Source organism: Neodiprion pinetum, chromosome 2 (assembly GCF_021155775.2).
Source record: "Neodiprion pinetum isolate iyNeoPine1 chromosome 2, iyNeoPine1.2, whole genome shotgun sequence".
Taxonomy (NCBI): domain Eukaryota; kingdom Metazoa; phylum Arthropoda; class Insecta; order Hymenoptera; family Diprionidae; genus Neodiprion; species Neodiprion pinetum.
In genome coordinates, this window is record NC_060233.1 from 4,990,487 (window position 1) to 5,017,670 (window position 27,184).

Sequence of the window (27,184 nt, forward strand, 5' to 3'; positions counted from 1 at the left end):
ATGTCAATGTGTACCCAACGTCTAGCCTTACTCTCTACATTATTAAATATTTCCTTCCTTCCTACCTTCCTTCCTTTCGTTGCCACCCTCCTTCTGGCCTCGGTTCCTTACATGCGCCGGAAGTTCCTCAGGGAATTTGATTATTCTCAAACTTGGAACATCTCCGGTTCGACTCACTTTTTCACCGTATAGGTATTTTCCCGACGAGATAAGTTTGACCAGCAGTCGACTGGTGTCTCCGTGAAATGGACTTGGACACCATGTGGTTGTGACTTCTTGAAAACCCGAGTCAGATTACTTTGTGCACCTGTCACATCTGCCCAACGAAATACTCGCAGATATATATGCTTTCACTGCATCGGGAATAATTCAACGTTTCAACTTCGTCCGTGTAACTCTGCCGAAGTTTCAGCCTCTCACTCGAGACGCGGGTCTAACGTACGTGCTGTGAGTAGTTCGATCCGTTTAAGACGGCTTAAAAGTCGAATTTCGAATTCCGGTCTGTAGTTTACGACGCCGATCGTGAAATGGTTCGATTGAGATTGGAACAATCTGTACAAGGTCATCGTTTCGCTCTTTCTTTCATCACCAGATGGCAACCATCATCCGGCGCCGATAGAGGATCGTAATCGCTAGAAATCGACCGTTGTATAAGGATATGGGGCTTGGAGGCAAACCGAATGGTTCAAGCTTCTGGCGGAACTTGAAAAGTTTAAGCCCAGTTTCCGGTTGATTATAACATTCCGGTGTCTGCAACGTGGGGGATGGAATTAAGTGAAGTGGCACACGACATGCAGCTGGGACCATCATCAACGGTTGCGGAGAATGTGGTGCGGCAATCTGGGACACGTTTAGTGCATCGCGCGTCGCCAACCGCCCGGCAATTCCGCTCTTACGACAGGCTACCGCAAGCTCCTTCCAGACTTAACACGAGCCGAGTGTTAATGCGAGTTTAATTAGGCTTAATTGCAGTTAATTAAACACAAACGTAGCGTATTACAGGCCCGGTTGCGTTTGTCACTTGTTGTGTTCAACGGTTTATGCTAATTTTAATCACACTCCATCCCTCATCTCTCTCCCTTCTCCAAAGTCTTATTCCAATTTACGATAATTGTCTTACACCGTTGGGAAACTTTGGCCGCGGAGAAAACTTTTAACAATTCTTATAGGCACTCGGGACTCCCAACTCGTTTCGCTCTTTCATTACGTCCACTTTGAACATCTTCAGTGCGCGAGATCTCAATCTCTCAGAATGGTTTTAATCCTCAAAACTTGGGCTGATAAGAATTTAATCTTACCTTCAGGATGCGTTCGGACGTAACTTGCTGCACGTAATATGCACAACATTGTAGCCACTTATTCACACGGGCATTTTACTCTTGCCTATGAAAAACGAATTGAGTGTGGCATTGGCAACGGTTGAAAAAATTATCCACGATGTTGTTTCACCGAGTATTTTTATACGGATTCCGTTTGCGGGTTATCCGATTGCCGAAATTCTGGCTCACCCACGTTACGCGTGTTTTTTCCAGTAATTGCATCCACCTGACTGACTGAGTCGATCCAATATTTCCCGGTACCAGCTGCTCGCGTGTCGGTATCGCGTTTCAAGCTTAGTTTTTCGCGTTCACTTTTGACGTAAGTTTCTGCCTGCTGTGACAAAACCTGTTGAAATTCCTAAAACCGCACATCCTCTCCGCGACTAAGCTATGACTGTGTTTACGAATGAAGCGGCAGAACAACGATCGAGTGGCTAAAACGAAGAATCTACATCGAAACGAACGGCAATTAACCCAACACTTGTCGATGCTGGAAAGCGGCGAATATATTTTTACTCTCACAGGACTCGCACAAGTAATTCTGCACGCAGTTACGCGGGTAGAGTTATACCGCGAGTTGAGATGAGCGACGGAATTAACCCGGAGTTCTCGGGTGTACTCGGCATTCGGTAAGTGTCATTAGAATGCGACGAGGAGGTTTGCAATCAGCCGACGGTCCGGGTGGCCCGTCGAGAATTAGAAGGACCCTTGGCAACTCGGTGTGACCCGAAGACCGGTTCAATTGGTACCCAAGACACGTCGGTGTTTAACGAGATTACGACGTTTACCGGCAGGATGCAAGCGAGCTGATCAGGCTGCAGCGTAAAATTAGGGCGTCCCGGTTCCAAATTACCGGCACTGCATATCCGGCTCCGAGTCGGCAGCGGTTTTTGTTTTCCGCAAAACGATCCCGCGTGCGCGATATTTTTTGCAATCAAGTTGTAAGTCGGGTCCGGATCCCCGCTGCAGAAGGGCGCGTCGAGCCGCTGCGCGGTGGTTGAACGTGTTTTACGGAGCTTTTCCTTCCTCCAATCGAGCCGCCGGAGCTTTGCTTGCAATTTATCAAGCACCACCACCCAGCTAGAGCATTTTCCCCTTTTTTCGCCCGCCCTCTTTCATCCCCCTCTTCACCCCCCGTCTTTTTTACCACCGTCCTGTTTTTCACGGTTCTCTCCTCCTCACCCCCCATCCCCTAGTACGCAGGGTCCGGCCTGGTCCGCACGGCGTGACACTTCCGTCAGGGCTATAATCCCGTTGACAAATGATGCCGCCCTGCAACGCCGCCCCGCGACGATCTCCTCGGGAGGAATGACTACGCAGGGAAGCCGGGACAAGGTTCAAAATTGGCAAGGCTAGCGTAAAAACAGGATATTAGAGTGCCGCGAGGGCTGTACACCGTGCACGCGGTCTGCCTAAAAAAGATACAATTTACCAGGGAGAAAATTTCCCGAGATAAAAGGACCTAGGCATAACAATAACAATAATAATAACAACAACAACAGCATAGAGACGAGCGGAAATGTACAACCTCTCGAGAAGGGCGAAAAGTTCATCGCGCGCTCGTCCGCTCTTCGCGTAGGTGTAATTTATTCCATTGCGAAAATATGCTGAAGACTCATTCCCGCCGTGCCAGCATCACTATTATACTTGGGGCGACGAGGATGTTCCGGCAATGTCAAACAGTAATAGCCGCTCTAATGAAGCCATCAATTACATATCTCTCTCCCTTCGCCGCAAGGATTTCACCCCTCCTGAAAAGACGAATGAATTTTTCACGTGCCCTCGCGAATGAGTATTGGAATGCGGTAACGGAAACCGCCTTTGGAATATCAGACCTTGACGATCCGATCAGGGAACGCTTGCAGCCCGAAGCGATTATCATTTTCGCAAACGAGTCGGAAACAGCTGGACCGATTTTACTAAACATTTTGTGAGTAGTTTGCCAAATGAGCCCCAATCGGTGGCCCAGATCCCGTCTGAAGCAATTCATCCGTTGTCGAATCAGTTCTTCAACGATTCTAAACTTGTTTTCCTTCCACCGCAGGCGCGAGGTTGGAAAATACCGAGGATCACCGAAATTCACGAAGTCGTGAGCGCGCCTTAACGCAAAGGTGGAGTCCTTGCCTTCTGACTACGTCAACGGTAGGGCCATTAGCATCCTCCCTGGACATGATCGATCACTGACATCGCCTGCCAAAACGCGAGAGTCGTTACGAAACCCCGAAGGTGCGTACTTTCGGTGAGATTTTCGCCGAGTCTTCGAAAGACGGCAGCCGAGGGCTCTCTGATGAGGTTCCGGAGGATTTTCACGGATTTTCTGGATTTTTCTCCCACTTGCAAGACTGCGATACATGCCGATGTGCTCTGGTAGCGGTTCGGAAAGACTTTCCGCGGCTCTTCAGTCACCCCCTTAATGGAAGTTAGCCGGAGCTTTCATGTCGGGATGATAATTACAAGGGTAAAAGGGTGTAATGTAATAACAGCGTGACGCGAGCTGATGGAAGAAATTTTTACCTTGCAATTGCCTTTTCTAAAAATCACACCAACTTCCGCTGAGGGTCTGCAGTTTCCCCGGCTCTTTACTATTATATTTTCCAACAAAGTCGTAAAAGATGATAATATGGTTAAACTTGCGAGGAAAGATTGCCTTCCGCTGCTGAGCCACGGGTGTGATGAAGAAGCCGAGGGGCTAGCAAGAAAGACCTCCTTTTTTCAACCACGTTATCTGCAAGCTTCTCGTACAATAGATGTTACAGGTACTCGGATGCTTCAGAGTCTGCGGCTACGAGCTATATAAACGGAAATTTCCAGCTTTTACCACAGCGTCACTCAGTTTGGAATATTTTAAGCCAAGGTCCGTTTTGACCCCGCCAAGGACGGAGGGAACCTGCGAACGGATGAAAAAATAGGGGATGTAAAACTATCCGCCAACATCGGCCGTCAACCATCGACACGGAGTTTACATCGCCCGTATAATTCCCGATAAACCCACTTTGCTCCTTCGGGCTAGTGCACCCGGTATCGATAGCAGCGTAAAATATACTACCCGTAAACTCCTGCGCGTCGATTTGACTGCCGGGCACCGATACCCGCTCATTCCGAATCGACTGACGGGACATTTATACGTATCTAAAAGCAAGCGGAACGTCTGAGAAGTAAAAAATCTTCCGAGTACCGAAACAACATCACAATAGAAATACGAGAACAACTTGGGTGTTGCCAGTCTCTGTAGTGAAATCAGGAAAGAACCCCAAGTACTTCGATCTATTAGCGAGTAGATTTTAGGTCGATGTCTCAGATTAGCTTTATAATTTTTGTACGAAAGTACGTGGCGAAAAACGTAGTCGCAATTTTTTTCAGAATTTTTCAACTCAGTGTGTCTGAGGTGTGATTTAAGCACTGGAAAAACAAACCCACTTTCTAAAATCTGCAACAATTCGGAAAAGCTCGTTGTAATATGAACCGACAAATATCTATTCAGAGAGATATTATAATAATCTTTTATGTTTATTCTTACGTCAAAAATACAACCCAATAATAATAATCGTACCGTTAAATAAATGAAATGTGTTTTTTTGCCGACACAATCAATTTTGCATCTCAACTACTGATTGATAACAGCTCGTTCAATGTTATTAACTTATCGAATTTGGAACATTTTTTTCCTTCCGCCACTTGCAGCTCAGTTTCATGTTTTACAGAATTGAGGACTTAATGGGATCGAGTCAATTGATCGGTTAACTTCGACCATATCATCGTACTTGTATAAATGCATTACTCTGCAGGGTTCACACGTTGCGAATCTAAATTTTTGATTGTCTCATCATGTAGTCAATTTTGCATTGCATAGATGCGTTTCATTAATTTCTTTTTGATTCATGCCTCAATTGCCATTGATTGCGGACCGAATTGCAAACTATTGTTGATCTTGCCGTTATGTTTTGAAATGTAAGCTAGCCCCCACCATAAAAAAAATAGGACTTCGAGTAGGGTTTAAAATTCGTTGACAAAAAAAGTTTAGAAGCTTGTAATTAGCTCGTAATTTCTATTTGAATTTTTTTTCGAAAACATCTATTTTCGATTCTTGGTTATTCCCACTAACTGGTTCGGGTTCCGAATTATTTCCCGTTGTATCCTGTAGAGTGAAGAAGTAGAAGAAGAAGAAGAGAAAGAGAAAAATGTGCTTACATTATCTCTGATGATAATAATGGTAAGCAAAAAATGGATAAAGCTAATTAATAACTTCACCAATTTCGATTAAACTTAAACATTGAGGTATGTGAGATAAAATCATTTCAACGACATTCTTAACCCAAACAGGCTTACGTTCAAGTGTATGTCAAGAGGATCTTATCAGACAACGAGTTATAGGCCCAAAATACTATTTACAAATATGAATCTTCCTTGTTGGTCAAGATTCCCTACGAATGGAAAGAACCAATGAGGACGTTTGTTAAAAACTGAAAACGAAAGAACGAACTCTAAGAAAAACCTTGCAGATTTATAATCCTAACCAATTTATAATCATCTAATTAAAATTTGAAAGAGAACAGATAAAATGCAGTTCAGCCTTTTAATCTTTGCATAGAAATTATCGCTGTCAATACACTCATTTTAAATCATTCAAAGTGCAAAGTGCGTAATCAAAACGAACTCAAGTTATTGAATTCCAAGTTTTGTCTTTTGTCTAAACAACATCATTTCTTTCTTTTTGATAATAACGTTTGCTGCTGTTACTTCGATTCAATTACTATTTGTCCGCAATCTTTTTTGTTCTTTCGTGCGATAACATTAATGACGTGAAAAATTTTATTCCGTAAAGAAGAGATCAATTTTGTCAACATTCAAGGGAGGAAAATTGGTTATTCATCCAAGGTAAATCGTGTTCAGGGATTTGTCTTGGAACTTGGCGTTAAATTATTTTGCGAGTTGTTTTTTACTTCGAATAAGCAACGTTTTAATTCGATTCGTCGCACTTCTGTACGCAGTAAAACCATCCGCCAACATCGGCCGTCATCCATCGACACGGAGTTTACACCGCCCGTATAATTCCCGATAAACCCACTTTACTCCTTCGGGCTAGTGCACTCGGTATCGGTAGCAGCGTTGAATGCACTTTGTACCCGTAAACTCCTGCGCGTCGATATGACTGCCGGAGCATTTATACGTATAATAGCGGATAAGCCCTGAGAATGCTCGGCAGTTCGCTAGCTGTTCGAGTTTCGGAAAATCGTGTTCGAAACGCGACATCGAGTTGGGTAATCCGGTAAGAAAACGTCGCAACGACTATTTTTCGTTTCCTCTTATCGAAGATGTACGTAATAACCGTCTACAGTATTTACAGTTTTCGTACCAAGACTTGTAGCCACGTACAACGGAGCAAATTTCAATTTTTTTGATCCCTGATTTGATTTCAGACTTTAATTTTTGAAGTAGTTACCCCCTGAAGGTGAAAATAAGGGTGAGTCGGGGTAAATTTTTAGTCTTATCGATAATTGATTTGCTATGATAATACAAAAACCCTCGAGTAACAAGTTTAAACAGACTTATTTTACTTCTCGACGTTTTTATACAAGGGTGCTGAAGCCCAGTCGTAATTACCGGTATTTGAAGCCGCCATTTTGAATCTCTTATACTAAATTTCTTAATTCTGCTTTTAAATTTGGATTCAGTGATCCCCGAAACGGAAGTGAAAAAATTTTCGTCCAAATCTATGGAGAAATATCAGAATTATTAAAAAATGTACGTATACGATCCATTGCCAGTTTAGGCACTTTCTTTCTGTACATGTATGATCCATCGCCAGCTAACCGATTAATCAGGAAGTGGAGAATTAAAGCTTGGTCATTTCGCAAATCTACAAATGCAGCTGCTTTGCCACGGCCGGGAGGCAGTGACGAATTATGGTAAAACAGTGTAGGTACCCATTCCCTTCGGTAATTAGCATGAAGTATTAGAAATATAAGAGGCAATCTTGAGCGCCATTTTTCAACATAATCTGCTCCCCGTGCGCTTCGTACCGTTTACATTCAAAAAGGCTGCAGCGATGCTGTCGAAAATTTATTTCCCCTTTCATTCTTCCCATTTTAACCGTGAACGATCGCATCTACTCGACGAGAATTCCCCTCAGCTTTCGCAGTCTCTAATTATACAAGACAAATGTCGTGAAAATTACCCATTCGAAAGTTGCAAAATACCGAATAAGCAATTCGGTAAGTCGGGAGGCACGTGGGAAATCAGTCTTAGAATTTGAGCGACGCAATTCGCACACCTGGTCGACGATTAAATCGGTATATTCGCGATTCTATTCAAAGTTTGATGTTATCTAATCGCAAAAACTTGTCGACACTGCCGTCCGCGTCGTGTAGTCAAGAGAAACATGATTATGAAAATATCTTTACGATTATTTTTAACAATTGATTGTTGCGATTCTCGGAAATTTTCTCTCAATTTATACACGACTCTCGGCGTACGGCGAGAAAAGTTTCCTCGTCAATTTGACAGGAGTCTCAAACTTTCCACTGCACACTTTATTATTCCTGTTTTGTGAAACGAAACAATACGCGCAACGAGTATGTGTCCCTGGAAAAATGGCACGTTAACGAAGACCCGCATGTTCGACTCGTCAAATGCGACTATTCAATTCCGTTGTTGTGCAAATGAATAGCATCCGACTAATATTCACCTCACTAGTTTAATTATGTTTCTATCCAAAATAAAAAAAAAATAAAAAAAATTAGCACATCGAACACAAGGAGGAAGGAAGCGGTAACAGACAACGAATTAAAGGAGATCGCTGAAAACCCCTGATTGAACGTCTGGAGAAAGTTCACCATCCACGTGTTTCCAGATTCGAAAACCGGTAGGCGACTAAGAAGAAAGTACAACAATGTCTTGGTGTTGGAAACAAAGCGGACTTATCAAATAGTTCAATTCTACTGTTCTTGGGGTAATCGAGTTCTGCATTTCCACCGAACAAAGAAGCTGGATGCGTCGAGGCTTGGACAACTGGCTGCAGAGTGGAACAAGCACAACCCACCATAGTCATCGATGTAAATCCATGCAGTCGGTATCTGCAGGTCTCACTCTTAGATCGACGAGGACTAACACTCTAAATTGGCGAACAATGCGCCATCTGTGATTTACTTCGTGTGAATCTATTTTTCAGACTCGCAGTTTCCGACGACTGCAGGGATCCTTTAATTTCATTACGGTGTGTCGGCTAAAGAACCGGAGGGAGACATTGTCTCCTGTAAATCGCATTGTTCGGTGGATGTACGAAATTACTCGAGTCGATAATCAGCTTAGGAACGCGACGCCTACGGATTCTCTACATTCCTCATCGTGAATACGTAACTCCGTTTGCTTGCGAATTTTTGCTACAAAATTTAGAATGCGCTCGCGGCAGGGGTAAAAATATAAGTAGAGCCGTTGTTTCTCTTTCGTCATCTCAGACCTCGATGCTTTTGAAAACTGCCCTGACGAGCAGGAGTTCGAAGTAACGCGTAGAAGATGACTGAGAAGTTTTTAAAACAATCCTGAGCAATTGTGGTAGGGTACAAAAATGCGGAAGAGCAAAAAGACTACGGGACGAAATCCCGAAAGTCAAACTACAGAACGGTTGAAAACGTAGAAGGATCATAAATGCGATAAGATGACTTGTAGATAAACAAAAATTGAGAACGCAAAAATGTATGAATAAAACTATACCGAAATTTTTTTTTTTTTTTTTTTAATAATGGACATGACTGCGAAAGGCAAAATATTGAATTGCGAAAATACCGAAGAGTCAAAAAGCTCACTTTTCAAATGTCAGACTCGTGCCTTCGTCGATAATCTAAGAATCCGAATTTATCAATAACGGCTGACCAATGACTCGAAAGGTCGAAATCCCGAAACCCGCTAAAGACAGAATTGCCAAAATGTCGAAAGGTTGAATGTCTTCGGATTTTCAAATATTCTCTGCAACGCCACACGCATCCGATAGCCGGTGTCTAGTGCCATCTAGCCTAAGTCGGCACAACTCTGAGAATTGTATCGCGACCTTTCGGCTTTCTGGCCCTTCTGCATTTAGCCGGGCGTAATTTTGCTCCTTCCGAACTTTGATTGTCGACAGCTAATTTTTTCGGTTTTGCGCTTTCAATTTTTAAATTCGGAGCTTTCATTTTTCGGTATTTTCTACATTTTGTGCTTCGGTTATTTTGAACCCCGACTGTACTGAAAATACTTTTTCGAATAAGAAAGAGTGTTCGGTTAAACGGACTTTCAGGAAAGCAGTTGTTCCACTGGGTGATTTATCAAGAATCCCAGCTTCGGTACGCTGATCATTCCTCGTTTTAAAATTCGTATCTCGAAAATTTCGGGTTTTCAACCAGTCAACTTTTGTTTAATACAAGGGTTTGGCTCGGATGAATCGTTTAAAGGACCAAACTGAGTCTGCGGGATGAAAATATATATTTGAAAGTTAATTATAATAAAAGAGGTAAGATAGGAAAAGTAATTGAAATCGGACGAATAATCGTGGTGTTGTAACGTGAGTAGATCGGTATTGGAAGAATCTGAAAAGTAAAGAAACAGTGTTAATTCGTTGTTGATTGAGGAGGTTTGTCCAGAGATGTAGGCACAAGTTAGTTATTTTCAAAGATGAATATACAACATATCCAGACTTAAAGGAAGCAGTACATATAATGCGATCCATGATTGTAAACGAACGAGTCGTTTAAATAAAATAGCGCGAACTAGGCGCTGTGGACAAGATTGCACGAACTGGGTGCCTTAAAATAGAGTCCACGAAATAGCGTAAATTTATACATACAGAAATTTATTAGTTTAATCATAATAAAAGAAAACATATAACTGTGAGGTTACTAAACAACTTTTTGTTCTTTATAGATTTTGACCCCCACCCGCAATTATTGAAACCAATAGATCAGCGATACTCAAAAAAATGGTAGCGCTTCAGGTTGCAAAATACCATAGCTCATCCTCTGAAGAGAACCAACTCCACGTGCAGAGGCATGTATTTAATCTATACGCGTTCTTCCGTCAGCTCAAAGGTTGTTTAAGGGATCGCCGGTGAGTCGAGCTTAATTGGGTAAATGGCCGGAGGGATGACCGTCGTGTAAATACAAAGACTGCGGGGGACTTGACATCCGGTAAAACCCTCCAGATAGCCATCGCATTTTCTGCAACCAAAAAGTCTAACCTGCTACATCCTTTCCTTCCGAAATTGCAGGGGAAAATTCTGATCCAAAACTGAGAAAAATTTCGTTTGTTGTAGTAACTAGAAAAATTGAATAAAACAGGTATCGATAAAAAAAACTGTTTGAATATTGTTGGAATTACAAAAAACGAGGTATGCCTAACCATTTTGCGCTATTGTCGATCCTTTTTTGGTTATTGCAACGAAGAATCAGTTTCTGAGGTTTACTCTACTTTTTTAGTTGAACCAGGCTTTAACGTCAATTTATTCTTGCACAAGCGTTAAATTTTCGCAACATTTGCACGAAAATCTAGCAACAGTGATCGTAATGATAAAGAATAGGAACGGATACTAGACTTTCCGGTAACGGCTGGAAAACTAATTTTCATTTTCTACCTCTAACTATATTTTTCGATTGTGGTAAAATATGAAAATAGCTAAGAACTGAGCGGTAACCGGAACTAAAAAATTCTCTCACTGACGGTGAAATTCGCCCACGATTCGAGTTCGTTTTCAATAGTGAAAATCGGGATTTACGATTAGCACGAATATTACTGAGCAGCTTTCAAGCGGCGTAACTGTGATACACAAACTGCGAATTTATCCACAGATGCCCTCGACTTCGTTGGTTACAGGCCTACAACTCCATAATTACCCCATCGTACCTGCGTTTACAGTGGTTCTCAGGACTGGCTCGTAGGCTCAACCGACCGAAACACTGTGTCAACAGGTTTGCATTAATTAAATTCACCTATGACTAATTATATAAGTGGTCCTAGTGTGTCAACGTAAATTATTCACCCTTATTTTCAAAGATTTACGGTTCTGGATAATGTAAGAATTTAAAGTATCAGCGGAATTCCGTTCCTCTTTTTTAACATGCAGCCTCCTCTTTTTTTGTGCTTGTTTCTTTTTTTTTCTCCTTTCTTTTTTTTTTTTTTAACGGAACATTTCTCGCCCAACGAACCGCGGCGAAACTTCCTGAAACGTTCCTGAAATATTTTCCAGTCCACTCTCGGATGTCTGAATACAAGAAAAAGGGGGAAAAAAAAAATAATCCACGGTTGTTATTCTTGCTTCACGCGTCATCAAATCGGACGCGAAAAGTTTTGGCAACTTTTCTCGCTCAAAGGACGTGACTCGGCGTACAATCGACCACAAAAGAATTGATACAACGTTCAGCGGTATAAAGGATAGAAATGAATTGTTTCAGAATTCGCATAACGGCAGGAGGCTTATAAATATTTTTGCAATTTGAAAGAAAAAATTATTGTTATTAATTGTTGAACATATAAATCGAGTCAATTGGCCCGTTTGAAAGAAATCGTTTCTGAAGTGTTGAATATTTGAAAATATCGCGGCGAAAACAGGAGAGAAAAACACTCGATAAAAAATTACCATTATTAATCAACCCGCGGTAGAGAAATCGCATGCAACGAACGATCACGTCGCGTGTTCAGAACAATTTCTCCGCATTCCCTTCTCCTACTACAAATTTCGTTCAATTAATAATTATTCCAGTGTGCAAATATAACGCGTGGGCGCCCATTAACACGAGAATTCGGTAATAATTGAACGAAATTTGCATAACCCGTACCTATATTGATTGATAAATTCCGGACGATAATTTATATTCGGAGCTGGATATGCCGTAGCTTTGATATTGCTCGCGAGTTGGAAATTCGTACCCATATTACACAAGGGCAAATAGTTACAGGTTGTAATAAGGGTGGGAAAATATTTGAGCGATATTCGTAGTCGAAGCTTGATGATTTCTAAAAAAAAAAAAAAAAAAACAAACACAGCACGCCGTAATGGTAAAAAAAAATTTCGCTTAATATTCTGGCTATCGCAAAGAATAACAAAAAAAAAAAAAAAAATTAAAATTAAAATTAACAAATAAAAACATTCGGTTGGAATCGCGTTAGCGATACCTAATCATTTATCCGATCAAATAACTCGGTCGTTAAAAATGCAGGCGTTAACTATTTTACGAAACACTTGACTCTCTCACTCGTGATTTAATTATATCCTACAGACTCCGTATAAGCGAGAAAAATTTTCAGCATTGCAGAAGAGAAAAAATTAACGAAAGAGGCGAGAGGGGGGGGGGGGGGGAGAATAAAAAAGAACGACTCTACGGTCGAATATACATATTACGTGTATACGTATGTGCCTACGTGGTTGGGCCGCGTCGGATGGTGCTGTACATTAAAATTCACATTTTCTACCGGGAAAAGCCCGCAGTGGCTCATCAACATTCCCTCCGCGTAGTTTCGGCCCGGCGAAACACTTGCAACCCCGGCTACACGAGGGCTCGCGGTTCTCATGCACCACTGACGCTAGTTGGCTCGACGTTTGAATAGGATGTAGAACTGAAACTACCTAACCCCGTAACTAAACCAACTGCAATGCAACTCCAACTTCTCTAACGTTTGAAAAACAAGACAATTACCCGCCCGTCAACCCCGTTTCTACCCCGGAAACAACCGCACGCAACGCCAAGCACAGAACGCTCAAGAAATAAAACGAAAAACATCGCACTTTGATTTTTGTTTCCGATTTTATTTTATTTTCTTTTTTTTTTTTTTTTTTTCTTCCATCTTATTATTCGTTCGGATTTTGTTTTGAAAAGACAATTTTTCGCACGTTACGAATTGTCGTAACAATTTTGAAAGACGGTAGGGGAAAGTTTGTCAAGTTTTCCAACCGGATGTAAACACGTGTGTATACGTATATTATACACTGGGACAATCCCTTGATACTTGAAAATCAGCCGCGCATGCGTCAAATAATTCAATCTCGTTGGTCGGTAAAATCTTCCCGCAGCGACATTCTTGTCCGCGATGCAGGTGGGCCGACATACGCAAAATGTGTACGTTTGAATATTCAACAAGCATAAGCGTTAAATTCCGGCCGTTCTTTGAAGAATCAACTTTCCGACCCGATAACAAATGCTTTCCAAACCTTTCCGAGTCACTGCCTCAATTATTCGAGATTCTAACCTCGAAAATTCGTATCAACCACATCGCCGGCAGAAGCAGTTTGACAGATGAAACTCGGGATGGCCAGCCTGCCCGAACAGCCGATAAAACTCGCGCATGCGCAGTTCATTTCCAAGTTTCAAGAGATCGTCCCGGTATTCGGGTTCGTTTATATTCGTGACTTCCGTTCCATTCGGCGTGTACACCGAGTTTGGATATTTTTAGAAATATAAAAAGAGATTGCATAGCTGATTTATGTAAATACGAAAGTATTCGAGTAAACGAGTCGGGCGCGTTTTATAAGCTCCCTCGGATGTATCTGCAGGGGTGCTTCGCAGTCGAGGGTAGCCGGTAGATTCGGCCTCGAGATCCCGGTTCGTACCTTCGGGTAAATATTTTCCCACGTTGTCACTCACCTTAGGATTCCACGGTAGTTCATCGTGTTTTGCCCCGGGTTGTTGCAAGTTTAACTTGGAAAATTTTCGCCGGAAAAGGAGTAGGCGCAAGGAATGGAGCGACTGCTGAACCTCTTAACTTCCATTCGCGAGTTATGACGGGTGAACAAACCACCCCTTTTCCTCCCATCGCTTTCCTCGATTCCTTCGTCAAGGCCGTTCACTACCGCCTGTATAAATACAAAATAACCTACGGACAAGCAGTTGCTGCTAATTTTACGAATTTACATACACAGGTACACGAATTACGGAGGTGGTTTCAATTTGGATGCAGTGCAGTGTGCACTAACAATAAGATGCGAAATTCGATATTTCGAGGTTCATCCTGCAATTTTTTGATTATTAGATGAAAGTCGGATGATAATTAAAACGGTATAAATATTTTAGGAATGTAGAATATATTTAGAATATCCAAGATCTTTGAAACATTTATTAATACCGATCTACTTATGATCCTATTTTCGTCCCAATACGTAAATTTTGGGACACGTAATGTCTGCTTGATCGCATAATTTTTGGTTCATAGCGTATACCGGACTGCTAATATCGAAAAAAAGGAGGGTAATTTTTTTTGTCAGTTCCTAATGTGAAGTGACGAATAAAAATTCGAAGACAAAGGCTTAATTCGAAAATCTGATAAAATTGATCAACATGTTTCTAGAAAACGGTAAAGCCTAAATACCTAAGAATTTAAGATGCTTAACCTTTACAGTGAACCATGGTTTTCGGTATACGCAAAGTGAAACATGGGGTCTTTCTTACATTTATTTTGGCAATTTAAAACGCTCCGAAAATTCTGCATGATTCAGGCAAGTTTTTCGAGGCTCTCAGTTGAAGATCCGATAATCCCTAAGTTTTTTTTCGCAGAGGGGAGAAAGCCGCGCTAATTTTTGTTTACAAAATATACACATAACAGTAAATCACGCGAGCACGAAAGAACCCACGTTTCACTTTAAAGGTTAAATACAGAAGGCAGATCAGTTTTTGTAACGATATCTGTTCTGCTGAATTTTTCTAGTTACTGTAACAAATGAAATTTTTCTCAGTGTTAAACTTCCCCGGATTTCCATTCTCCGCGATGAATGATATCGAGTGGGGATTGTCGGAGTCGTCCGGGGCCTGTATTGATATTTTGGAAGCAGGTACGCGGGGCTGTAAGAAGGGTCGATGCACTTGACTCAAGAGCTAGTTTGGCGAGGGTGGTTTGAGGGCTGGGGTCGTCGTCGGTGGTATTGCCAACGGTGCTCCGTGAGTTCCTGGTGTGAGTAACCAGAGCGTTACCGTGCCTTACAATTTCTCGAAAAGCGGTTCTCACCACGAGAGGTGCTCCCGCATCCCGAAGAACAATATTGATCATTCGCCGATTCACCGAAGGATCAACGTCGTCCCGATGAGAGTTTCGCCTCGCGTTGAAGCGTCCTCAAATTGTATTTATAAATCTCCTTGGGCGCACGCGTGCGGGGGGAGAAAATATCACAGACGTTTTACAGATAAGCGTCGTCTGTTCACGTCACATCGTTTCAGAAGCTCGATAATCGCACGGCGACGCGTATGTCGGATCGAAAGAACCGTTTCTGGACATCCCGTCCACGGATATATTTAAGAAAGCTGTTTTCTCTGCCCTCGACGCAGCCAAGTGCAGTCCGAATTTCATCTCGGAGTTTTCCGAACACCTGCAAGCAGCGTATGGTCTGCAGTACCGTCGACGGAAGCACTTCGGTCCCTGTTTTATGCCGAGGAAAACAAGACGCGGAAAACCGTTTGGCTCGCGAGGGGTCGATGTGCACCTTCAAAGCTGCAAGGTATTAGGTACGTGACGAGAGTCACGCCGATGCGATGCGCCGATAGCTGGCTAGATAGGGGAGATTGAGAAACCGAAAAGAACTCCATCCCGACGAGAAGGGTGCAGCCAACTGAGAGCGACGATTCTATCCGCGCTGACAAGATACTGCCAAGTTTCATCCGGTGAAAAGTTTTGAATATTCAATACGACTGCGAGGTAGTGGAGTGCTGCAGTTATACGCGCTATATACCCACTCGCTTATTTTCTTTCCCCGGTAGGTACTCGCTCTTCTTCCTCTTCTTAATCTTTTCTTTTTTTGATTTTTCTTTATTTTTTTTTTTTTTTGTTTTTGTTTTTCTCCTATTTGCGACACGGGTGCATTTCAAGCACTGCCTAGTCTGCGAAGTCTCGGTACACCTTATACTGCAGGGACTCCCCCGGCTCATCTCAAGCGAGACTGGAATGGGCGAATGAAGAAAACTCCGACGCCTCCGTTTCGCGCAGCTCGAAGAGCGCTCGGTTCGGGATATTTCCGATAACGCCTGACTACCGTGGTATAATGTTTGTACTGGAAATTGCCGGATGTTTGACGATATTCCGATTCAAACACCCCCGACTTCCGAGTGGAAAATTTTCCACGCGTTCTTCCAGCACCGTCGGCGAAAGCGCGAAGAGCTTGCGATGTCGTTCACCGCGTAGTTTGAGTTCCAGGAGTATCGAATACGGCAGATATAATTGCCTCTGTGAAATCGTCGTCTCAAGTGTCGATGAATTCAGAGACGGACGGATAATTCGGCTCCCTTGTTATTTGATTTTCCGAAGGTCGCAGGCGCCGAAAGGTCGAAGGTAACGAGAGGAATTCACTCGCAGTTTCTCATCTACGTCGCAGACATCGAGTACGAAATTATCATCCAATTGGCGGGGCAATATTGACCCCATTGAGATATCAACACTTTCGGATGTGGGATCATCAAACTATCCCGCACTGTCCGCTTCCTTACACTCAAATAGTTCCCAGCCACTGGCAGTTCTGCAGTAACCCGAAACCTTCGCCTTTTTCCGAAATTAATTCCCCTCCACGCCGTATAAGATACAACCTTTTAACGTCGATGGGTATACGACACTTCGGGTGTCTGTCGCTCCCAGGCCAACCATTCGCGGCTTCGCTTTCTACCCGAAAACACCATTACCACGATTCGCGGAATAAGTCGCAGCGACAAACTTGAAGGCACGCTCCGGTGAATAAATCAATTCAAGCTTGGTACTTACGGTAACGTTCATTAATGAGTTCCCGGTACCTCGTTAGTTTTTTTTTTTTTTTTATTGGAATCAAAATTGGCACGAGTTTCCTTTCAAGCAAATTTTATACGCCAATGATCAGCGACGCGATTGATCGGAAAAGCAAACGATACGTTGATCATAAACACGTAAAATTTCTATGGAACGAAATCTCGTATTCGTTTTTGATTCCGAGATAATAGTGAGCCATTGGGAAATCGATAATGAACATCGTTATACGTACATATCTATAGTAGTATTCATTAATGCCTTGACCTTACGGCTAACTTCCTTATCGCCAGTCATTGTCACCTAATTCGTATAGGATTAAACTCTCGTCTTGTTTCGGACCCATAACAAGTTAGCTGGAAGCTTGAGGCAATAATGAATATTAATATAATCTATAATATTAATTATATACCGTACCTACCTTCAAACAATTCCATTATCGAGTCTGCATCGTCAAAGAGATCCGTGAAACTTGACAATAATGATCACCACTGGTAGTAGATACAGATGTTAGCCACTGTTAATGCTATTTTCTCTCACTGTCGACGATTTGTGCAAATCACTTTCTATCTACAACGGAGGATAAAATATATGGCTTCCTTTCTCTGGCTGAACGGTTGGGATGTGCGTTGTTAATAGCAATCGGCGTATCGCCATGGAGTTTGAGCGTGTTGATCGGAAGAGAAGGACATGCACGCGGAGTGGATCCTGGGCAATTCCCGTAAAATGTAATGGACTATCTGGAAGTGGCGGTTCCTTAAGCAAATCGAATCGCTTCGAATCGAATTCAGGGAATGCATCGCCACGGCGTGACCTGGAAGGTCGAACGGACCGGATTGGGGGATGGATAGATTCTCGTTTTTGCGCTTCTCACCTCCCTCATTTCTCTCCGTTCATCTCCTCGCCCCTCAATAACGCTACACACACCAGAGATAGCGGCCATTCTCAGCCCGGCTTCGATCCTTTGAAAGGATTGCCCGGTTATCTGCTCTACAATGGTTCGGGTTCATGCATAAATACGGCATAACAATAAACGGAGGTGAGGATAGCTCGAGGGACACTGACTGTATCATACGGGAGGCCTTCCTTGTACAGCCTCTCTTTTCGACAGGAGAATCAGAAACCAATGCGAGATTCGTTTCTATGAATGATGTATTGTACCGACTCCTTTCCACCTCCGCCGAATTTGATCTATGGTTCGCGGTTGAAGGGTGCTCGACGCGCCTTCGATTTTGAATAACCATTTTTCTTCGTGGATGTCGGTGAGGGTTTGCATTCTTCGCCTCATTTTCGCCCAGATATTGCGATTTTCTTTCTCTGCTTCAATCTCGTCCTTCTCGCCTTGTTGAAACGATTCAAATCGCTGGTCCGTCCGATGATGCATGGGTTCGTACTTCGATGTAAATCGTTCCTCGGGCGCGTGGTGAAAATATAGGCTGACTAAAAAATCTTTTCATGGTTTGTAATCACGCGGCGTAAAATCGTGACCGCGAATTTGTATCAGAGAGGAGAAACGCGGCGTGAAAAAACATTTCGTCGGCTTAATTTTCACCGTTTCGCGGTGGGTATAATAAACGGGGAACGAGGATGATAGCTTGTGGTTGCTACTCGGTGTGTATAAGGAAAGCGTTAATTAAGTATAAACTTGGCGACAACTCGGGAAGGTGGGGGACGTGGGAAGAAAGAGAGGGGAGTTAGAGAATTATGGTTGATGTACTCGGAATTTATACCGCAAACGAGACAAACTCGGCGACGACTCGACGTGGATTCCTTGGTAAAACGTTGAACCCATTATCCGGCTCCGTTCTGGGTTTAGTGATTCAAATGGCTTCTACACGAATGTAGGAATTAGAGCTGAAGGAACCCGTAGCTTATTGTTAGTTTGACACCGCGAGTCGTGTTCCTGCCGTTGATACACTACAACCGAAGAGAATTCTCCTGGAATTTGGATCAAGAATATATCGGCATCGCACGATTTTCAGCGGCTTAATCAACGTCTCGGTTCTGCGAAATGGGCCATTAATTAAACCGCGAGATCCGGGCGGCTCATTCTCTTGACATGAGCGCGAAAATAGACAATTCCGGGACGCGAACGAGAAAGGCTTTTGCCTCTCTTTGCCCGTGCAAAAACCGTATGATCCAATACATGAGGGGTTGAGTATGCAAGAGGTGTAAATCGGTTTGACCTAATTTTTCAGGACAAAGAAATTTGCATTTGAGATTACTAGCAATTCTGGTGTTGCATTCCAGGAAAATTAGATTATTTTCCGTTGTACTAATAGTTCGGAATTACTGTTGCTTAAATAATAAAATTGTATTGAAACCGAAATGAATCATCACGGTACTAAATGATTCATATTACTTCCATTTTTAACCCCTGATATCACGTCGCTCGTCGATGACACTTCGCTTTTCGAGATTATAAAAATAAAGGGGCGGAGTTGAAGTTTTGATCAAAGAAAAATCGAAGTGGTGAAATTCAACCAAGTCAGATATTCACGGAACTGAAAATCTTCGATCAATCGTAATTTCGATGTTTCGTCGACGTTTGATTACTTTACTTCAATTTTTTCCAAGAATCAAATTCGGAATTTGGTCCTTTCGCAACTTTCCAAATTCGGAATTTCAACCCCGCCCCAAAATAAGAAAATGAGAATGACGAAGCAAAGGAAAAATGGGTGAAAATTTATAACGCTGAAAAAGTGCGATCCACGAGTAGTTCGTAGCTTCCATATTCTTCCTGGAAGTCAGAGAGCCGCGGGTTGCCGGGACGGCTGGAAGAACCCCCTTGGTCGAGAATGCATTGCAGGGTATCTGTGCACTCAAAATTATTTATTTACGAAAAACAGGGTGCACGGTGGAAGGGCGGAAAGTGAGTCTGGGCATTAGCGTGATTGCGCACCGTGCAGAGCGCTCTCCGGCTCTTTTCTGCAACGTACCTGCCCCATAAACTATGCATCGTCCACCACGTGCTGCACTTTTCGTTCACCTTGCCGCTTTTGCCTTTTAAGACGCGAAATACACGCGCGACGTTTCCGGGACAGCGTGTGGGGTAAATTTCCGAGCGTGTGCTCGCGCCCTCAAAACTGAAGGGGGAAAATTCTTGGCTACCCGGAATGTAGATTAAAGCTTTCCGGCTCTTACAGGTGGTGCGGTCCTCGCACCATCGCTCCCCGGGCTTCGTATTAACGATGTCTGAAGTAGCGAAAGGGCTCCAGGAGCGCCTCTCATGTAAAGTAATTAACTGCCGCCATCCGTCGACAAATACCCACCCCCCTCCACACCCCATAACCCCAGCCACTCGCCTCGGCCGAACCCGATCTCGCACCCCCGGCCCTCTTCGCTCGACTGACCGCGTCCTCTTTCTCTTCGTGTGGGAAATACAATATGTATGAATCTATTTTACAGGGCTCTACTTCTCGTCTCGATTAGGTACGCAATATTGTCGAATAAATTTCGAGCTATGGGAATAGGGAAATATTTTGGCGGTGGTTTCTTTCCTTCGACGTTGAAAACACTGGGAATCAAAACAAAACATGATAAATACTAGACCGTTAATTATTGTGATTGAGACGGTATAAACGGAATGCCTAAATCGTCGTTTGCAACATCGGTGAAAAATTTATGCTCCCCGAGATACATTTGTACACAACGTGACTCGAATCGGGATATTCACCCCCTGATTTTGAAAAATCGAACGAGCGAAGGCTTCGGCTGTTCTCGATGAAACGCAATTTCCTTAAAACATTTGTAGAGGCGGTTTGTGCATCATGAAGGTAATAAACAACGATTATTTCTCAGGTTTTCGGAAGGGGACATCGAATTAAAAGTGATGCGAGTAATAAATCGGCGAACGTCATAGCCTTCGAAGAGCTGCAGCCATTTCGGAAAGGAATGAGGGAGGGAGATGGGCTTAATTGAAGATGAATTGCTACAGCTTGACTTTTCGATGCGAAAGTCGAGCTTGTCCCCTCTTTGGTTTTACGCACACGGAAGGCTGGCGAGTAGATAGGTTGGTTAGGTACGTGTTGTCTCAGCCAGTAATTTCCCCCGTGGCAGGAACGGGACACAGCCACCCTCGGCTTTTCCGCTTCGCGGAAAATGGCGTTGGCACAGCCACCTACCACCCCTTAACGTTCGCAGGCTGGCTGGCGAAAGTGGAAGAAAAATTGATCGAGAATATCGAAAAAGCCGAGGGAACAGATCGCGAGGATACGACGGTAATTGGATTCTGAAGCTAGGAAATTTTTTAATTTCAAGCTAGACAGCAATTTATCTTAAGCATCTTAATTATTTTTGTTGAGAATTAGATGGCCATTTTATGGTCAGATTTTTGGCGAGACTCGGTGCCTTTGCGGCTATAAGCCCTTCGTATTTGGCTCAAAGAAGAAGGAAACGAATCGTCGGAAAGTGAAAGAAAATTTATCCAAGAGGAACAAGCGAGCAAACCTGAAAACCGATTCAGATTTTCTGTACCGTGGTTTCTGCCTGTTGGATATTTGCCGAATGAAATGATGGATTGGAAAAGAATTAAACAAAGAGATTAAATGTCCACGTGAAAATTTATATAATTCGCATGAATGTAATACGTACGTGAAATGCGAGCAGCCGTATCATGTGATCACGATACTATTACAACGAAAAATGCAAAATATACGGCATATATGCAAATTTATCATGATTTGATTTTTCGTTGAAGTTACTCTCCGTTACCAACAATTTATCCCCTGTAAAATAATATATAATCTATGAGGTAGCACGAATGACTAAATAAAATATTTATACCTATACGGGTAAATGTTTGTGCATGCGACTGAGTTTGAGCTATTATCACAATTGAGCTATCGATTTTATATCTTCATCGTGCATTATACGTAAATTCCTTAACGAACACTCACGATAAAACATTCATAGTATTATTAGTACCAATATATGCATCGAGTATAAAATATGATAGATTATACATGTATGGAATACGTAAAAGTATGTAACATAATTTTCGCCTCTCGCATGTAAGTTGATTTGACACATCATAGTGACGACGTCTTTTTCCACAGCTATCTAGCCATAAGCTTTATTCAAAAAACGATATCAACTCGCCCGCATGACCTTTCTAAGTTTGAACGCTGTACAAGTGTATCTATACGGCGAATTCTATTCAGCCTCCAATTAATTTTAATTCTTCCCATGGATTTATCGTATCGTAGGTGTAGAAAATCATATATTCTCCTACGTTTGCCGACGAACGATGAATTTGAGCAGCTTTTCTGAGAAATACTGTCAAAGGCACACGATCCCTTCACGCATAATGACAACATTATGTTTCAGCAGAATTGGCACTGAATTCACAGTTTTGCCATATACATAGGTACACAAAATTTAACGGCCCAACACTTCCGTTAATCAGCGTTTACCGAGTTATCTGTTATCTGTGAAGTCGAATCTCCTAATTGGAATGGAAATATAAATCATCCAGTTACGGAATGGCACTAAAAATGATTTTAAAAAAAAGAAAAGGATTCCAGAAGATCCGAAAGTTATTTCTGATTATAAAATCCTAACACAGACTTTTGCTCGCTTCATATTTTACGATCGATGTTCATACGTAAAAGTGCTGTACATTTGACTCTGATTAAGCCTCACAATTGAAGTGTCCGGTGGTTGATCAAAACTTGTTGAAAAATTTTTACAAACCTAATAATACTGGTTTTTCATTTATAGAAAATAGCTAGTGCGCTAGCAGCGTCAGCTATAATATGCAAATAAAAATACAAAGACAAAAATTTACCATGACGTTTTGTATGAAGATCCTCCAGAGACGTAGATGTTGTACCTGGTGGCTTATCACAAGAAACATCGCGTACAGGAAAATTGCGAAGTATATTAACGTGATCGTGACAGGTTTGCACCGCACGCCAAGCTTTTTCCATACCTCCACTGCTGCAATAAATTAGAAACGAACGTTAATTCACCCGCGCTTTTGACCGTACTGTCGTACTATGTAGGTGACCGTCAAGCCTACATGATCGAACGCATCTACAGTCTCAGGTATTTGTTAACGAAAAACTTAGTATCGAAGCGGAACTGAATTTTGATTTTCATCCTCGCAATCATACCAGAAGAGGTTTGCAATAAATGAATATTGCAAAAATGGTTATAGAGTCAATTGCTTGAAATTGAGTCACTGGCAGTAAAACCTGTCGGCGTTCGGTTACACGATAGAAAGAAATCGGTCGTTCCGTTCGTCCACTAGGATACTGATGCGTTGACGAAAAAGCGAGGTAAATTATGATTATAGAAGAGTGACTAAACGATCGTCGCTTGCAAGGAGAGAATGTAAAATCCATAGTACACCCATAAGTGATTTACCTATACGTATACCTAATCACGTTCAAAGAAGCTTTAGCGAAACGACATGACGAGTCGTTGTCGATATCGCCGAAGCAGATTTTGAAGCAGTCTAAGAAGGCGTCGCAACAGATACAACAGTCCAACGCAATGCAGCAGACGTCAGTTGTACTTGTGTCAGCATTATTCTGTACTACGTAAACCGTCTGCGGCGGAGGAACCTGGTTCTGCTGGTACTGATTCTGCACTGGATAGTACTGGTCGCTGGCACCTGACAGCGTCGGATAGATCGTACCCTGGTTCGTCGGGGGCGAATAGCGGGGGCTGACCACGGATTCGGGGGCAACTCCCGCGGGGGCCTTTGGGTACGGGGCCTCTGAGAGGGCCTCGAAAGTGGGAGCTCCGTTGGTAGGGTACTGCCTGACCATTGACGGTGGAAGAGGTGCCGGGGTGATTTAGCCAGGCTTGGGAATCCTGCGTTACGACTGAGCTGTAAGGCGGCGGTTCCATGCTGGGTACTCCCGGATTGTACTGACCAAATTGGAGCAGGGGAGCCAAAGGGTTCGCCTGACTATCGTGATCCGACGTCGCGCCTACGTGTCCCTGCTGGAAGCGGCGGAGGATAATTCGTGTTTGTAACGTCAGGTGAAAGAGTCTTTCAAGATTCTGCCGGAGCTGTAATAATTTCGCTCACCTCTGTGGTCCTCAAGGCCTCTGTCTCTTTGCTGGACGCCATAGTGGTGCCGTTGAACCTTGACGGATCCATCATTGAATGCTGGGTGTGTGCAGGCGAATTATCTGCCACTGACGAGGGTGCAACAGGTGGTCAGGAAAATTGACAACCGATCAAGTTGCTTGGCTACGAGTTGTTAACTGAAAATATACGTTCATCAAAAACCGCAGCGTTGAGTCGAATGGATTGTTATGATGAATGGATTGAATTGAGTAACACGAAAGACGGAAGCCTACGTGAAATCTAAGTACGACCGACCGGCGCAAACGTACGAATGATATCGCATCTCGTATATGCTCCCGGAATACGAGATAAGTACGCGCGAAGCTCGAGCTGCTGTGGATAAAAGTCAAAGGGCTATGCGTCGGTGCCAACGTACTTATGTATGCATCGCTTATCTACACAAACAGTGTTGTTTTCCATCAAGAAGTCGAATAGGAAGGCAGAAAGAAGAGGACGGCGGGAGACGTAGTGAGGTAAAGAGACTGTAAAAGCGTAAAGGAAATTATCTAAGTTCCCCACAAAATTTCTGTAGAGTGAGGTACAAATTCAGTTGATGATGCCAAGGTGTTGCAGTGCAAGATTTAATTGGTAAACCAAAAACAGAAGAAATTTACCAATGGCAAATTTCAAATTCACCTTACCCTCACGACACGTTTTCATCAATCGGCTACAGTTACACCCCGATTAGAATGTATTTCGGATCAGCATTTCACAAATTGCAACGCATCAGTGTTATCACGTCAATCTTCATATCCGCGTTAAAGGGCTAATACGGAATCAAAATAAGAAAAAATCAATCCAGAATTTTCAGCGAGAATTAACGGACACTGTGCAACACTAAAAAAACGAACGATTATCTCCGTGAGACTAATCAGACCAGGCCTCACTAGGTCCGCTGTCGGAAAATTGCGTATCAACGCATAAGGACCATGTGCTCTGGCCGTCCGAACGAAACGTACAAGCAGTCTTGGATCAACCGGATCAATCGGCTCAATTGGCACGCGCATGCTCCGATTAGTTTTACTGTTATAACTCCAGACTTCTGGCGCCTAAAACTGACGCCATTGCCAGCCGACTTCCTTGCCTGGATCTCTGCTCTCTTCGGGCCGCCAAAAGCGTCTGTCTGGTAGGTTGTGGTCAGATTTATAGGAAGACTTGATATCATTGCGCTCTTTTGCGGTTATCAGCTCTTCGTATTCGGAACAATAGGTGAAAACGAATCGTCAAAAGGTGATAAAAAATTAATACAAGATGGCGCGAACATACCTGAAGATCGAATTAGTTTTTTTATTTACAGTAGTTTTCACCTGTTGGATGGTCGCCAAACGAAAAGATGGATTCCTGTCAACAAGAAAATGAAGAAAGAATTAAACAATAAAATTATTCAAAAGGCATATATGCAAATTCAACACGATATGATTATTCATTGAAGTCACTTTCCATTATCTACAATCTTTCTCCTGTAACGTGATATGTATTCTGTGATGTAGAATTTATGAGTAACTACAATATTTATTATTCATACCTACATAGGTAAACGCTTCTGGATTGTGACGGAGTTTCGACCCATCATCACAATTAACCTATCAGCTCAACAATATCGACATATATACGTAGCTAGACGCTGATACGTTAACGGAATATCGAGGTAGCTTATAATTATCCAAGATGATCGAATAATTGGCATTTACAAGGAGAGTGAAAGGCCCCCGGTATATACATGAGTAATTTAGCTGTATACCTAATCACAATTAAGGAGAGACTCCGGTGAAATTTTGATTATAGGTTTAAAATTGTCGTATAAGAAAATCCTTCCACCAATTTTCATATTATGGTAGTATAAGCTTTGAACGAAAAATTTCGACCTCCAACGATGAAAGTGAATGCGCAAGGAATTCTTGGTAGCGGCAGGCTCAATCTCCTTCGGGAGGTTCCTTGCGCATAAATTGTCATCGCTGGAGGTTGACATTTTTTTTCAAAGTCTATACCGCCATAATTTAAAAACTGGTGGAAGGATTTCCCTTCACGAAGTTTTTTAATCAGTTCAGAATTCAAATATTTTTTTCTGGAAAAACCAAAAACAAATGTACAAGGTTCGGGTGATCATGCCATGGTATCGAAATGGAAAATAATTTAAGTCTATTGAATTCAAACGTGCGGTATCCTCTACAGTGACCGTCACAAAGTGTGTGCATCTTGACGCACAGCTATCATTGTGCCCGAACCTTATTCGTGAAAAGTTAGGTAGTTGGTCGCGTGAGTTTATCATCACTCCTTTATGGAGACGAGGATCGAAGAATACGTTGATTGGCAAACCGATCTCCTCTGGCGCGTTTCTCGTGCACTCGAAAACTTGCGAAAGCTCGGTGAAGCGAAAACTACCCTTGGGCAATTGCAATCACGGCTCGACGCGTTAACTTTAAATTGACTGAAGTTCCAAGGCATGCGCCAGAGAATCAATCAAATCAGAATCAAAGCAAACTTGGTGATCAACTCGATGCTATACAAAAAACTCTTGTATTTCGCGAAAATCTATTATGAACCGTGCGAAGAACAATACATGAATGGGAAGTAGGCGCGATGCTCTAACGACTCGAATCGCTCGAGCCTGCGTTGGAACCAATTGCTCCAATCGCTGCAGCATTCCAATTATCCGCGACTATTACAGGAGAATCAAAACGGCTACCGCGCATCGAATTGCCACTTTCTCGGGACATTATTCAGATTCGTAGTCTCTCCACGACCTCTTTACGTCAATAGTTGGCGAAAATCCGCACCTTTTGGAAGTGGAAAAATACAAACAGACTTCTGGGCGATTCTCATCTCGCGACACTTTTACGCGATTGCTCGCTCGCGTTCCGAATAAATGTTCCTCGACAATTAAGAGCAATACTTTATGGGAATACAGCAATAATTTTTTAGCTCTTGGTGCGTTTTAAGTTCTCGACAGTTCCGTGGATCATCGGAATCGCGTCAACGTGCACGTGGCACAGGTAAGCAACCACGTAGCTCAGTCTGAACCTATCAAACAATCCGTAGTTTTTCTCACCGTAGTTCAAGTGATCGCCTG

The 27,184-nt window shown here is 42.8% G+C and overlaps 1 long non-coding RNA gene across 1 annotated transcript; it reads right to left on the minus strand.

Moving 5' to 3' along the window:
• Window positions 1–22,984: 22,984 nt before the first annotated feature.
• On the minus strand, window positions 22,985–24,782 carry LOC124211826 (uncharacterized). Its single transcript, XR_011176318.1, has 3 exons — window positions 24,729–24,782; window positions 24,073–24,251; window positions 22,985–23,984 (listed from the first exon to the last, which is right to left on the minus strand). It is a non-coding gene; the product is annotated as an uncharacterized lncRNA (long non-coding RNA).
• Between the last annotated feature and the right edge of the window lie 2,402 nt (window positions 24,783–27,184).